Genomic DNA, 12,250 nt, shown 5'->3' on the forward strand with positions numbered 1-12,250 from the left:
CACGATTAAGTAACCCGCTTAGTTCTTCCATATCTGTAGGCAAGTTATTACAACGCAAAAACAATCTATCCGCAGTTCCTGGATATGGAAAACCAATGGTTTTCCCTTTTGGATGTCCTTCTCTGATAATATGTCTAAGGGCCACAACAAGAACACTCATATCTTCCAACCTAGAGAGCCTATAATTCTCTTCCAGATCTGTATATATCAGAGAAGGGTCTATTTGTTTTGTATCACTGTCCTTGTTAGTATCCTTATCCTTATCACTATCCTTACCACTCAACGACATCTGAGTACTTTCACTCTCTGTAGGAGTAGTCTGAGTACTAATTGACTTCATTAGGGGCTTATCACAACTTCCATTGTCATTTTTACTTTTCCCTTTCAACTTATATTTAATCACTGAAAGAATTCCTCGATTTCCTGAGCCTATATCATTACTACTTTTCCCATTTAATAAGGTGTGGCTAATTGGTTTCTCCTGTTGAGAGGGAGGAGACTCACTGGATATACTGGAGGTGACAACACTGTCCTGTAAGGGAAGAGAAGATTCATTCTCCTGTTGAGAAGAAGGAGACGCACTGGATACACTGAAGGTAGCAACACTGTCCGGTAAGGGAAGAGAAGATTCATTCTCCTGTTGAGGAGGAGGGGACTCACTGGATACACTGGAAATGGCAACACTATCCTGTAGGTGAAGAGAAAATTCATTCTCCCGTGACACCAAGGATACACATGTCTCCATACTTTCTATGTTTTTTGGATCTAGGGCTTCTGTGGCTACATTTTCATTTTCTTGTTGCTTAAAACCTCTAGTATTCCCTATTATATTTTTGTCTGCGGAACTTTGTTGTTGCATGGTAACGAAAGTTTGTCTCTTATTACATAGCATGTTCCTCCACTCCATCGCCCTGCGCCAGTTCCGTAGCCTCGTTGAAGGGGGCTTACGTTTCTTACACCTCAATTTATTATCAGCTATTTGTTGATACTTATTTGTTAGATTTAATTCACTAAGAGGTATGAACACCTTACTATATGGTCACAATTTACTGGCCATAATCTATACTTTGAATTGCTCTCTGTAAGTAAAGCTGATAAGTTGGACATTGTGGACCTGGTGAATTACATAATTTCCCTCTTGAGGAGCAGGGAATGCACTTTGCTGGCTTGCTAAGATTTGGACAACTTTTCTTCTGGTGGTTGTCCTCGCCACAGTGTGAACAAACCGAAGCCTTTGCAGTACACTTAGCACTTTTATGACCAAAATTTTGACACTTAAAGCACTTAAATGCGAAGTAATCTCTTACAGATAGTGATCTAAAATCAACATACACACGTTTACCCTCAATTAGCATTTTTCTCACACGTGCACTCACTTCAAAGACATGATTTACTTCTGTTTTCCCTCTGGGGCCTGTTTTAAAACAGTGCCGCATTTCCTCACTTAATTCTTGCTTGGTCATTTTGTCAGCAAGATTTTGTTGCCAAATTGTTTCCTGTAGTTCTTGACCATCCATGTCACTTGGTACGTCATATATAATGACGAGAGGTCGTTTCTTCCTTGGAGCCACACACTTCAAACTTTCTGAAATTTTGCTGTGTGAAACAATGTTTTCAATATCCGCAGCTGTTTCGGTTTCCACAATCAGCACACTGTTAACTGCACGCATATTTTTTATTTTAATTTGTTCCTTCCTTGGATCAAGCAAACTTGTGAATCTCTTTTTTGTTGTTTTTGCATCTCCTTCATCTTTTGACTTAATAAATAAGGTATTGGATGTTTTTGCTTGGGCAGACGCTATTTTAGCCTTAGCAGTGGATACATGTATACCAGTTGGTTTTGCTGCGATTTCTGCAAAAGTAGGTACAGGCACCTTCGGTATTTCCTCTTTAATAGTTTTTATTTCTTTTGAAATCCCATCACTTTTTTCTACAAGAGTGTCACGAAGCCATTCATTCTGTTTTGTAAGCTCCTCATTCCTACCAACAAGTCTTGATTGGAACAATGCCCACATTGAAAGCTTGTTTCGCAACTCACTCATAACATTTACAGTAATTTTCTTAGTTGGGGTCATGCACTCATCAATGAACTCCAAGATGTCGGTATAATAGTCTTCTACCGTACTCATTTTCATACCTGCACTAGTATCTCTACATACATTTGCTTCCTCGTCGTCAATAGAAGCCATAGTTAAAACATTTACACTGAACAGTTACAAAAGAATCAGCGTAAGCAAGCACTTACGTTTTCCACAGTTTACAGCTCTCCCGCGGCGAGAAGGCACGATTCTCCAAGCAGTATATGGTGGACGCACTGTATGCACACGCAATATCTCGCTGACCACGAGAAATGGGTGCAACGATCTCTCCTACTTGTCCAGCGTCGATTCCCACTCTTAGAAAGAGTGTGTAGAGCTGGAAGTGTAGAAGTTTCTTTGCCAACTGATATTGTTTTTGGCAGTACTACCAACTGTCGTGGTACACAGATCGAACCACGGTCGTGGTACACAGATCGAACCACAGTCGTCAACCAGTTGCGGTACACAGATCGAACTACAGAGATCGTGGTACACAGATCGAACTACACAGATCGTGGTACACAGATCGAACTTCACAGATCGTGGTACACAGATCGAACTACGATCTTTAGACTCTTTGAGAACACGTCCTGAGAGATACACTATATTTGCCACGCTATTATCACCTTGTTGTAACACGCTATTCTAAATTTAAGCCTATGGATGAAGAACCAGAACTTTTCACTTTGCATTTCTTAAAACACCTTATATGGTGCTGCACTCGAAAAGCGTCTCACAACCCAACTTGATCAATTCTAAATTGTAGAGTATTATATTATATTTTAATATTGTTTCAATAGCTCCTTTGTATAATCTTGAAAAGAGATACTTGCTGTTTAATGAAGCCTTCAGTAACTAAGCACAACACAGTTAGGTTATAAAGTTCGGCGTCTACTGTACACACTCCAAAACGTGCGCTAACGAAACTCACCCGCACGAATTCACGCACACGCGCGAACACACACGAGACGACAACGAAAAACACACGTTAAGCAGCCATGGAGCAAATAATAATCGCGAAATGCCGTTTCAACATTGGAGAACGGAAAATGCACGAACCGACCGCGGCCATCTTAGATAGGGACAGTAGATAGGGAATTTTTTTTTTTTTTTTTTTACATTTAATTGTAACATACATTACCCACTGTCTAGATTACAAAAGTGGGTACTAATTACTAAACAAAACTACATTTTACATCAAGCAGTACTTCTACTCTAAGAATGTTATTTACTACATATATTGTTTGAACATCGGCCGCTTTGCCGCTCCGGATTTCCAGGAGCGTTGCCCGTCCCTACCGCGAGGAGGTGGGCCGTCTACTACCTAGAGAACCACTGCTGTTTTTTGATATTTTTGCCTCCCTCCACCACCCTTTATTTACACAGTTCTACACAAAACTACAACTACAACATACAATGATTACAATATACAGCGCTTCTGCGCTATCTACATTTACAAAAAACTTTAATACATGAAAAAATTACAAAATTACAAAATGCACGCTTTTGCACTAATTGTATACATGATTAATATTGTCTATAGAAGATCTATTGATTAATTCTTGTCTCAATATATACAAATGCAATGTCCAGTCAAGTTTTCAGGATTTGAGTGGGGTTTTAGGTTTGGACTTGAAGGAAGGCAACAACTACCCTGTTGGAAACACCCCAGGGCATCCCACGCACCTATGTCACCATAGATCGGGGAGCCCCACCATCTCTCCCTACTTGCCCTCATTTCAGTCCATGTACTCTTTTGTTCGTTTGGTAAGGAAGGCGGACGGGTACCCCTCGCTAACGGAACTCCAGTATGCAAGGGACAGCCGCCATTCCATCCCCACCAGGGTAACTCATGTTTGTTTTAAAAATTGTTGCCGCTCAATACTCCTCAGACCTGTTGAGGAGTACGGCTTTTCTCGCGTTTAACTATCGTAGTTATTCAAAGATTAATTTGGCGAATGCGGACACTGAGTCAACCAGACTTTGTAAGACTTTATAGGCATCAGGGTTTCTTAAAAGAAGTGCAACATCCTGATTAGGTAGTTCCTGCCTTAGTTCGGAGGCAACCGGTTCGAAGTCTGGGCAATCAAAGACCACATGTTCAGGCGTCCCCATAGGGGCACCACAAATACACTCAGGTGTTGGTTGGCTGCCTATCCTATGGAAATATGTAGGATAGGGGCCATGTCCCGTCAGAAAATGAACTATACCTTGTGAAGGTATTAGATGCTTAATGCGTAGTCTCTCTTGTACGTTTGGAAGGAAGTCGTAAACTCGCCTTCCTGTGTCTGATGTGTCCCATTGTTCTTGCCAAGATGTTAGTGTCTTTTGCTTAATTTCTTTTATATTGTTTAGATGTTCACCCATAATTTGTGTTACTTTTAGAAAATCCCGTTTTGCCAGCCAGTATACTGCCGCGTTTTGCCGTATTATCAGATCCAGTGGGCATAGGCCCATAATGATACTAAGAGCGTCTGTTGGTGTGGTGCCAAAGGCACCTATGCATCTAAGGATAACATTGCGTTGAATTCGCCTGACCATAAGCGCAGGCCTCACCTGAGTGAGTTTGTGGGCCCAGGCACTGGAGCCGTATCCTACTATTGGTGCTAATATGCAGTTATGATACATTTTTGTTGCCAACGGAGGTAGATGAAAACGCCGTTGGGCTATACTAATCAGTTTATTTAAGACTGCTAATGCTTTTGAAGCAACATGATTAATATGTGGCACATAACTCCATGCCTCATCTATGAGGACGCCCAAATATTTTGCAACTCGTGTACGCGCCACTACTTTATTGTCTAATCTTATGATGGGGTCACGGGCCAATTTGCCCTTAAGGAGAATGTATTGAGATTTGTGAGGTGCAATTTCTAGCTTAGAAGATTTACACCATTGTGTTAAGATCTCGAAAACATGGCCTGCATTTGTCTCTATTTCGGTACGACTGTCGCCCTCGATAAGGACGAGGAGATCATCTGCATATGCCACGACTCCTAGTGCTACATTGTTCTCCTCAAGAGTTCTCAGCAGAGGATCCATGTTTATATCCCAGAATAAAGGGCCGCACACAGAACCCTGTGGACAGCCCTTTGATATGTTCTTGAACACCACAGCACCAGGAGCCGTGATTTTAGCAACCCTATTCCGGCAGTAGTCCTTCAAACAACCGTATAGCATTACCGGACACTCAATCTCCCGAAGACGAGAGAAAAGCGCCGGCCACCACAGGTTGTCGAAGGCACCGGAGATATCCACCATGACTCCAAGAACATATTTCCTTGTAGATGAGTGTACAATACTTGCGACCTTATTTACGGCATCAGATGTTGATTTGCCTTTACGGAAACCGTATTGCCTGTCACTCATTCCACGAAGGATTCTGTGACTTGACAGCCTTGAGACCAGCAGCTTCTCAAGCGCCTTTCCCAGGACATCCAAGAGGCATATAGGCCTGTAGGACTTTGGTATTGTTGGATCTTTTTCTGGTGACTTCTTTATTATTATCACTTCCGCAGTCTTCCAGCGAGTTGGGAAGGACTGTGTTTCCAGACACCTGTTGTATATCTTTGCAAGGCCTGGGGCTATCTTGTGCACAATATTCTGCAGAACTTCCGCAGGTATTGCGTCTGGCCCTGGGGCCTTGCGTCTGGCAAAAGAGAGTATAGCTGTTTGTACCTCCTCAACCGAGAAGGGGTATACTTGTAGTTCATTATTGTACTCCGTCTGATCTTGCATCCTAATCTCCTGTTGCATCTCGTTGTCCGCTTCCGGTCGGTCGTCGGGGAGGAGCACATTAAGTAACTCCTCAGCCGTCTCCACCCAGTCTTTCGTCATACTGTCATTGTCTCCAAGTCTTACTGTCGAGAGATGCATTGGGGAATGTATCTTCTCTCTCACCATTTTATATGGGATACCCCATGGGTCTAGGTGAGATGAGACTTTACAAAGTCCTCCCAGCTTCGCTGGCGATGTTGTCTTAAGGTTTCTTTGAAAATCCATTTTCGTCTCCTGTACAAGGCAAGATGGTATTGCCTTTCGTCCCGGGTGAAAGACGCCTGATAGCTGCGCCGTGCCCTTCTCATAGACTGCCTGAGCCGAGTGAGCTCTGGAGTCCATGGAGAGGTCGTTCCGCGTATGAGACGTCTTCGCGTCGGTATCGCCGCGGCCACTGCCGCCTTTATAGAGACAATCAAGGCCTCTACAGCCTCTTCCACGTTAAACGGGCCATCTTCCAACTCTGGAGGATTGAACTCTGCCTCCAGCAGGCCCCAATCGGCTCTCCCATAATCATATTGCGTTGTCCACCCCTCTGGCACGTGTTCCGCAAATAGTGCGACAGAAAATTCAATTATGTTACGATCACTTGTTGTAAGATTTTCTAGAACTTTCCAGCTCAGAATATTATTTGCTGCATTAACTGAGCTCAGCGTCACATCTATGTGAGACGCTGCCCCGGCTCGGCTCCTATAAGTAGGAGGGTTGCCAGGGAGATTTATTACATGTAATTGATGTTCCATTATGAAATCCTCGAGCGCAATTCCTCTTTGGTCCTGGGCTCCACTGTGCCAGAGAGGGGATTTTGCATTGCTATGAATTGTAATAATGAGTGGTCTGCCAGCCAGGGCACGCAAGACAGTTTTCAATTGCCTCAGGTATATTTGTATTTGGTCTCTGTATTGACAGTAAACATTTATGAAGAACCAATGTGTATTACAATAATTTATCTCGATTACAGTCACATGTGTATTACAAAACTGTGTTAGAACGGTAGTTTTGATTAACTTGTTTATTATAACAATGACTGACATTGGGTTTTGACCAATCGAGATCACCTGAGCTGTTCCAGGGAGGCCTGGGACCCTGCCTGAGGCAGAGTACGGTTCTTGTATTAATAAGATGTCAGTATACCTTTCTTCAGCCAATTTGCAGAGCTCCTGAGTAACCAGTGAGCTCCGCATTGTATTTATCTGCAAACAATTTAGTCTAGTCATGGGAATCTGGTGTAAAAGTGGCATGCAGGCCAAGCCTGGGCAGGATCAAAAGCGATTCTGCCGTGCATTCTAACCATATCTTCGTAAACTTTATTTAGATCAAATTTCCTACCCCTCCGGATGTAAACTTTCGAAACTAGATCAAGTAATTTATCGTATTCTGTAGGAATGTTTAGAGCAACAAGTTCTATACAGTCTGCATCCTCCAGAGTTGGAAATGTAATTTTATTTCCACGAGGATGCCCAGCTCGGACCAGCTGCCTCAGTGCGGCGTTAAGAGTCTGTGAGTTTTCCAACCTAGACAACCGCAGAGTCTCCTCACATATTAGGTAGGTTTTTCCAGGCGGACAATTGTTAAAAGGTCGTTTCTGTTCTTGAGTATCTACCTCTACATCATCTACATTTACACCATCACCCAGAGTTATTTTATTTACAGATGTAACTACTTTGATCAAGTCTACAGTCTCATCTACTTCATCCATTTTTACACCATCACCAAGAGTTAATTTATTTACAGGCGTGGCTACTTTAATCAAGTCTGCAGTCTCTTTATCTGTTCCCTTTGCAGGACCATCAGACACAGACGCCGACGGCTCCGCCCCATCTCGACGAGAAGCGGAACCCACCGCCATGGCCGCCGACGGTCCCAGTGACTCCGGAAGGCCGCCCCTGGAGGCCAGGAAGGACCCGACCTGACAGGAGAAGTCCTCCGTCTCGGGCTGCACTTCAGGCACCGGCACAGCATAGATCTCCCCCTCCCTCCGCGAGGAGCTGTCCCCACCCGGGGAGGCGAGACCCGCCGGCCCAGCCGCCTTCACCACCATCGAACCTGGAAGACTCCCCCGGCAGGCCGGGGAACCTCCGACCTGGCACGAGAAGTCCGCTGTCTCCAGTTGTACTGTTGGCACTGGAACAGAGTAAACATTAGCTAGTTCCTCCTCTTGCTCACCATCCAAAGAGGACAGTGACTCTTGTAATTTCCTCCACCTTCCCGCATCTCTCAGTGTTTTGCTTGGCGACTTCCGACGAGTGACCTTATAGCGTGTCGCCATAGTCGGTCCTCTGGATTAGTCGCTGGAGAAGTAACTTGTAAGTCAAACACTCCTTACCAGGAGTGTTACATGTTCGCTTTCGGTATCTGCATGGGATACAAAGTGGAGTGTCTTTTGTGCAATTCTTTTTGTCATGGATGTCACACCCGCATTTCCACACACGGGCTTCGAAAAGTTACAATACTTAGCAACATGGCCGTAGTCTTGGCACTTAGAGCACTTAGCTAAGGCCGTATAATCTTTCACTGAAATTGCATTGTAACCAATATATAGCCTACTTGTCACTATTATCTGCTTTCTCAATGCAGGTGCAACCTCAATTGCGTAGTGTACCGTATTTCGGTCACGAGGACCTGCTTTAAATCGTATTTTTAATTGCTCGTTAAACTCCTCACGAGTCATTTTTTCCTCAAAATTCTGTGCGTATAAACAATCTGTAACGTCGTCCTGAGACATTTACGACGGTACGTCGTACATCATCATTAGGGGGCGACGTTTGCGTGGTTTCTCACATATAAATGAGTCTTTTAGTTTCTGGTTATTCATTATTTTGTCGCTATCCTCAGTTGAGGCCACTTCTACAATTAGTACATTTTTTGTTGTTCTTATATTGTTAATTTTAATCTTGTCTACACGTGGGTTTATGCTCTGTTCGAATTTTTCTGTGGCCTTTTTAACATCCTCACCCTTTTTTGGTTTTATAAAAAGAGTTGGGACTGATTTTTCCACATTTTGTTTTATAGTCTCCTGGACTGTTCTTTTAATTGCCGGTGCTGCCGCTAACGCAGCTGCATAAGTCTTTTGTGGTCTCTGTTGCTCTTTGCGCAGGCGTTCATTTTCCGCCTTTACCTCTGCGTACTGACCCTCTAGTTTGGCATGAGCCAGGGCCCAGTTCGCAATGTCTTCTTTAATCACCCTGATTTGATCAGCAGTGATCTTTCCATGCTTAACACTTCGGTCAAGCAACCTTAAAAAGCGTGCATGTCTTCCAATCACAGTCTGTTCAGCATTCAGATCGATAGGAGCTTCCTGCTCCGAAAGCGCCGTTTCACCCTCTGTTTGCTCAGCCATGATTAGAGAGTGAAAAAGATAATGGGGCCCGTCTGTTTCCCCCGACCGGCACCTCTGGCATGGGAGGGGGGGGGGGCTATTGTGCAGCTCGCTCACCAGTCCCGCCCCTTGACCAACAGCATTTTGAGCTGCTGGGTTTAGCGAGCCGTTTCCAGCTCACTAGTCCCCTTCCACGACCGCATCACTGAAGATTTCACCCGTCCCTCCCCGGCAAATGCCCACCGCATTCCGGAGAGGCGGATTCACCTCTCGGCCTTCGCCCCCTACTAGGCCGAGTTTCCACCTTACGGCCAGGGACCCAGTCCTACCCAGGTGCTGGGTCGGTCCCCCAGACGTTCGGGGGTCTGGCCCCATCTAACCTAGCCAGGGACATGTCACCACGCCCTGGCTTGGCGGAACATGTCCGGGACTTCCCGTTCACGGCGATGAGCCTTTGCCGGCTCAGGCCGCGATCCCTCCCCAGCAAATGCGGCCGTGGGAAGACAGGGCACTGGTGTTGTTGTGCCCTGTACAGGGACAGGTGTTGTGTCCCTTCAGACGCAGCTTCCCCTGCGCCACGCACCCTTTGCTTTCGCTTTGGGTTGGGGGACATTTAACGTCGTCCAGGACGTGAGGAACTGCAGCAGCCAGACCGCAGGGTTCCGGGATCGTCGTGAGACTTACCCTCATACCCTCGCCCAGCCACCGCGCTCAACTCAGGAGAGACCGGTGTCGTGTCTCTCGTAACGCAGCTCCCCCTGCGCCATGCACCCTTTGCTTTCGCTTGGGTTGGGGGCATTTAACGTCCTGCCAGGACGGGAGTTTTACGTCCTACCTTGACACACGACAACCCACACCTATCGACGCAGCCCGGAAGGTGTTAAAGGAGTCAGTCCGGGTGTTATCCGTGGAGTTTTACATCAACGAGACGGTGCGGCACTCAAACCCGAGTTACGTTCCCCGGAGGGTCTCCACACGTACTGGGGGATCATGACCGACCATGTCTCACACACCGCTTTTGTTACTTCACGGTGGGCCAGTGCGGACCAGTGTGGGTTGCACCCAGTTAAGGGCTAGCCTTTTTAACGTCATGCATGGACGGCCCTTCCCGTGTTAGCTTCACCCCATCCAAGGGGGGTACTGAGCCCCAGGGCCACGACAAGGCCACGGGATAGGACATTACGGTCCCCGCCCCACTCAGGTTCCTCTGAGCCCTGCAGAAGGCAAAATTTCAGGGAATCAGAGGGTCTCCTGGCGGTTTTAACCCAGTTATCGGGAGGTAACACACCTCCCCCGGGTGGCGCCACGCAGACCGATTTCCCAGGGATAGGGACAGCGGGAATCTCGTTAATCCATTCATGCGCGTCACTAATTAGATGACGAGGCATTTGGCTATTTCCAGCCGTCTTTATTCATTGAACATGAATAATACATATATATGTTACAGAAAATATAGGTGTTATATTATACGCCATGTCCTCCACCGAGGTGGGGACTTACAGGGCGGACACCAAGAGTTCTTAAGATTAACATATATATGCAGGAAAAGACACAAAAACAATTAAAGAAAGAAAGACAAGAGTGAACAAAGACGCTGTATTCCTCCTGTGATAGGCCCAGGAGTCAGGCAGAAAATAACCAGCATCCTATCCGACGCCGACTCGATGCATCAGCCTTTGCGCCGTCATATACTCGAAAATCCGATAGCTCGTGCAGCAGCTCTGCAGAACCCTTGTGCTCAAGACCGCCAGCTCTCGGGGTCGGAAACCTAGTGTGGAGAGATCTCTTGCTGACGCTGGAGACCAAACACCCCTCCAATTCAATGTCGCGGTGGACACTGTAACCTCCTCAACGTCTTGGTGCAGGTTGGAGATGGCACGCCTGATGGACGGCGTGTTGTAGTAGGCCGCCTTCTCGGAGTGACACCAGTCGAGCCGGAGATGGTCTCCGACTACCTGGGCGTCGATCACGCGGGCGATGCCGTCTTTAACCGCCACCACGTCAGGCTTGCGAATTCCCTCAGGTGTTCGTAGGTGGGGCTCCACAGACACATTGAAGCCCCTCTGCGCGAGTCCACGGGCGACATAACGCACGATCGCGTCATGCCGTTTGACCCGGGACCCGTGCGTCCTAAAGCAAGCCTGTAATACGTGGTTGGCGGTCTCCACGGCCTGGCAGCCCGCGCGGCATCTGGTGTCCGCCTCCCGCCCGCGACTGCGCCGTGCCTTCGTGGGGAAGGCGTTGATGCGGGCGCGGAGGGCGTCGATGAAGTTACGCCCAGACAGCAGGCGACTGGTGTCGGCGACCCATTGGTGTTGCCCCTTGACGGCGGCGGAAGATGACAGCGCCGCACCGTCAAAGGCAACATGCAGGCGTGCGGCCCACATCTCTCCAACCTGCGTCGACGATTTGAGGAGGTGGCCCTCCCACATAAGATGCCGCTCCAGCACCTCGACCTCACGCTGCACCTCGTCCCGGCCTGCACCGTCGGAGGCTGGCCCTATCCTCTTCAAAGCCAGGAGGCGGGACCGGCGGAGAGTTAGCCCCATCCATCGGCATGATGGGATGCCGAGGCCTCCCTGGGCCACAGGAGCATGGAAGTAGCCCAGGGGAGTGTCCGCCGGAAGGCGGAACCATCATAGTTACTCCCGCCGTTTACCCGCGCTTGCTTGAATTTCTTCACGTTGACATTCAGAGCACTGGGCAGAAATCACATTGCGTCAACACCCGCTAGGGCCATCGCAATGCTTTGTTTTAATTAGACAGTCGGATTCCCCCAGTCCGTGCCAGTTCTGAGTTGATCGTTGAATGGCGGCCGAAGAGAATCCGCGCACCCGCGCGCCCCCGGAGGAGCACGCTAAGGCGGACGCGGCCTCGCAGCAAGGAAGATCCGTGGGAGGCCAAGGCACGGGACCGAGCTCGGATCCTGCGCGCAGGTTGAAGCACCGGGGCACGAACGCCGCGCAGGCGCGCGCATCCTGCACCGCCGGCCAGCACGAGGCCAACCAACGGCGAGAGCAGACCACGCCCGCGCTAAACGCCCGCACTTACCGGCACCCCTACGGCACTCACCTCG

General features: G+C 47.6%; 1 pseudogene; it reads right to left on the reverse strand.

Annotated features, from left to right (window-relative positions):
* Window positions 1–10,479: 10,479 nt before the first annotated feature.
* The window catches only part of LOC126093739 (large subunit ribosomal RNA), a 4,205-nt pseudogene continuing 2,434 nt past the window's right edge, over window positions 10,480–12,250 (reverse strand).

The sequence above is a fragment of the Schistocerca cancellata genome, chromosome 7 (genome assembly GCF_023864275.1).
Source record: "Schistocerca cancellata isolate TAMUIC-IGC-003103 chromosome 7, iqSchCanc2.1, whole genome shotgun sequence".
In the NCBI taxonomy this organism is placed as follows: Eukaryota; Metazoa; Arthropoda; class Insecta; order Orthoptera; family Acrididae; genus Schistocerca; species Schistocerca cancellata.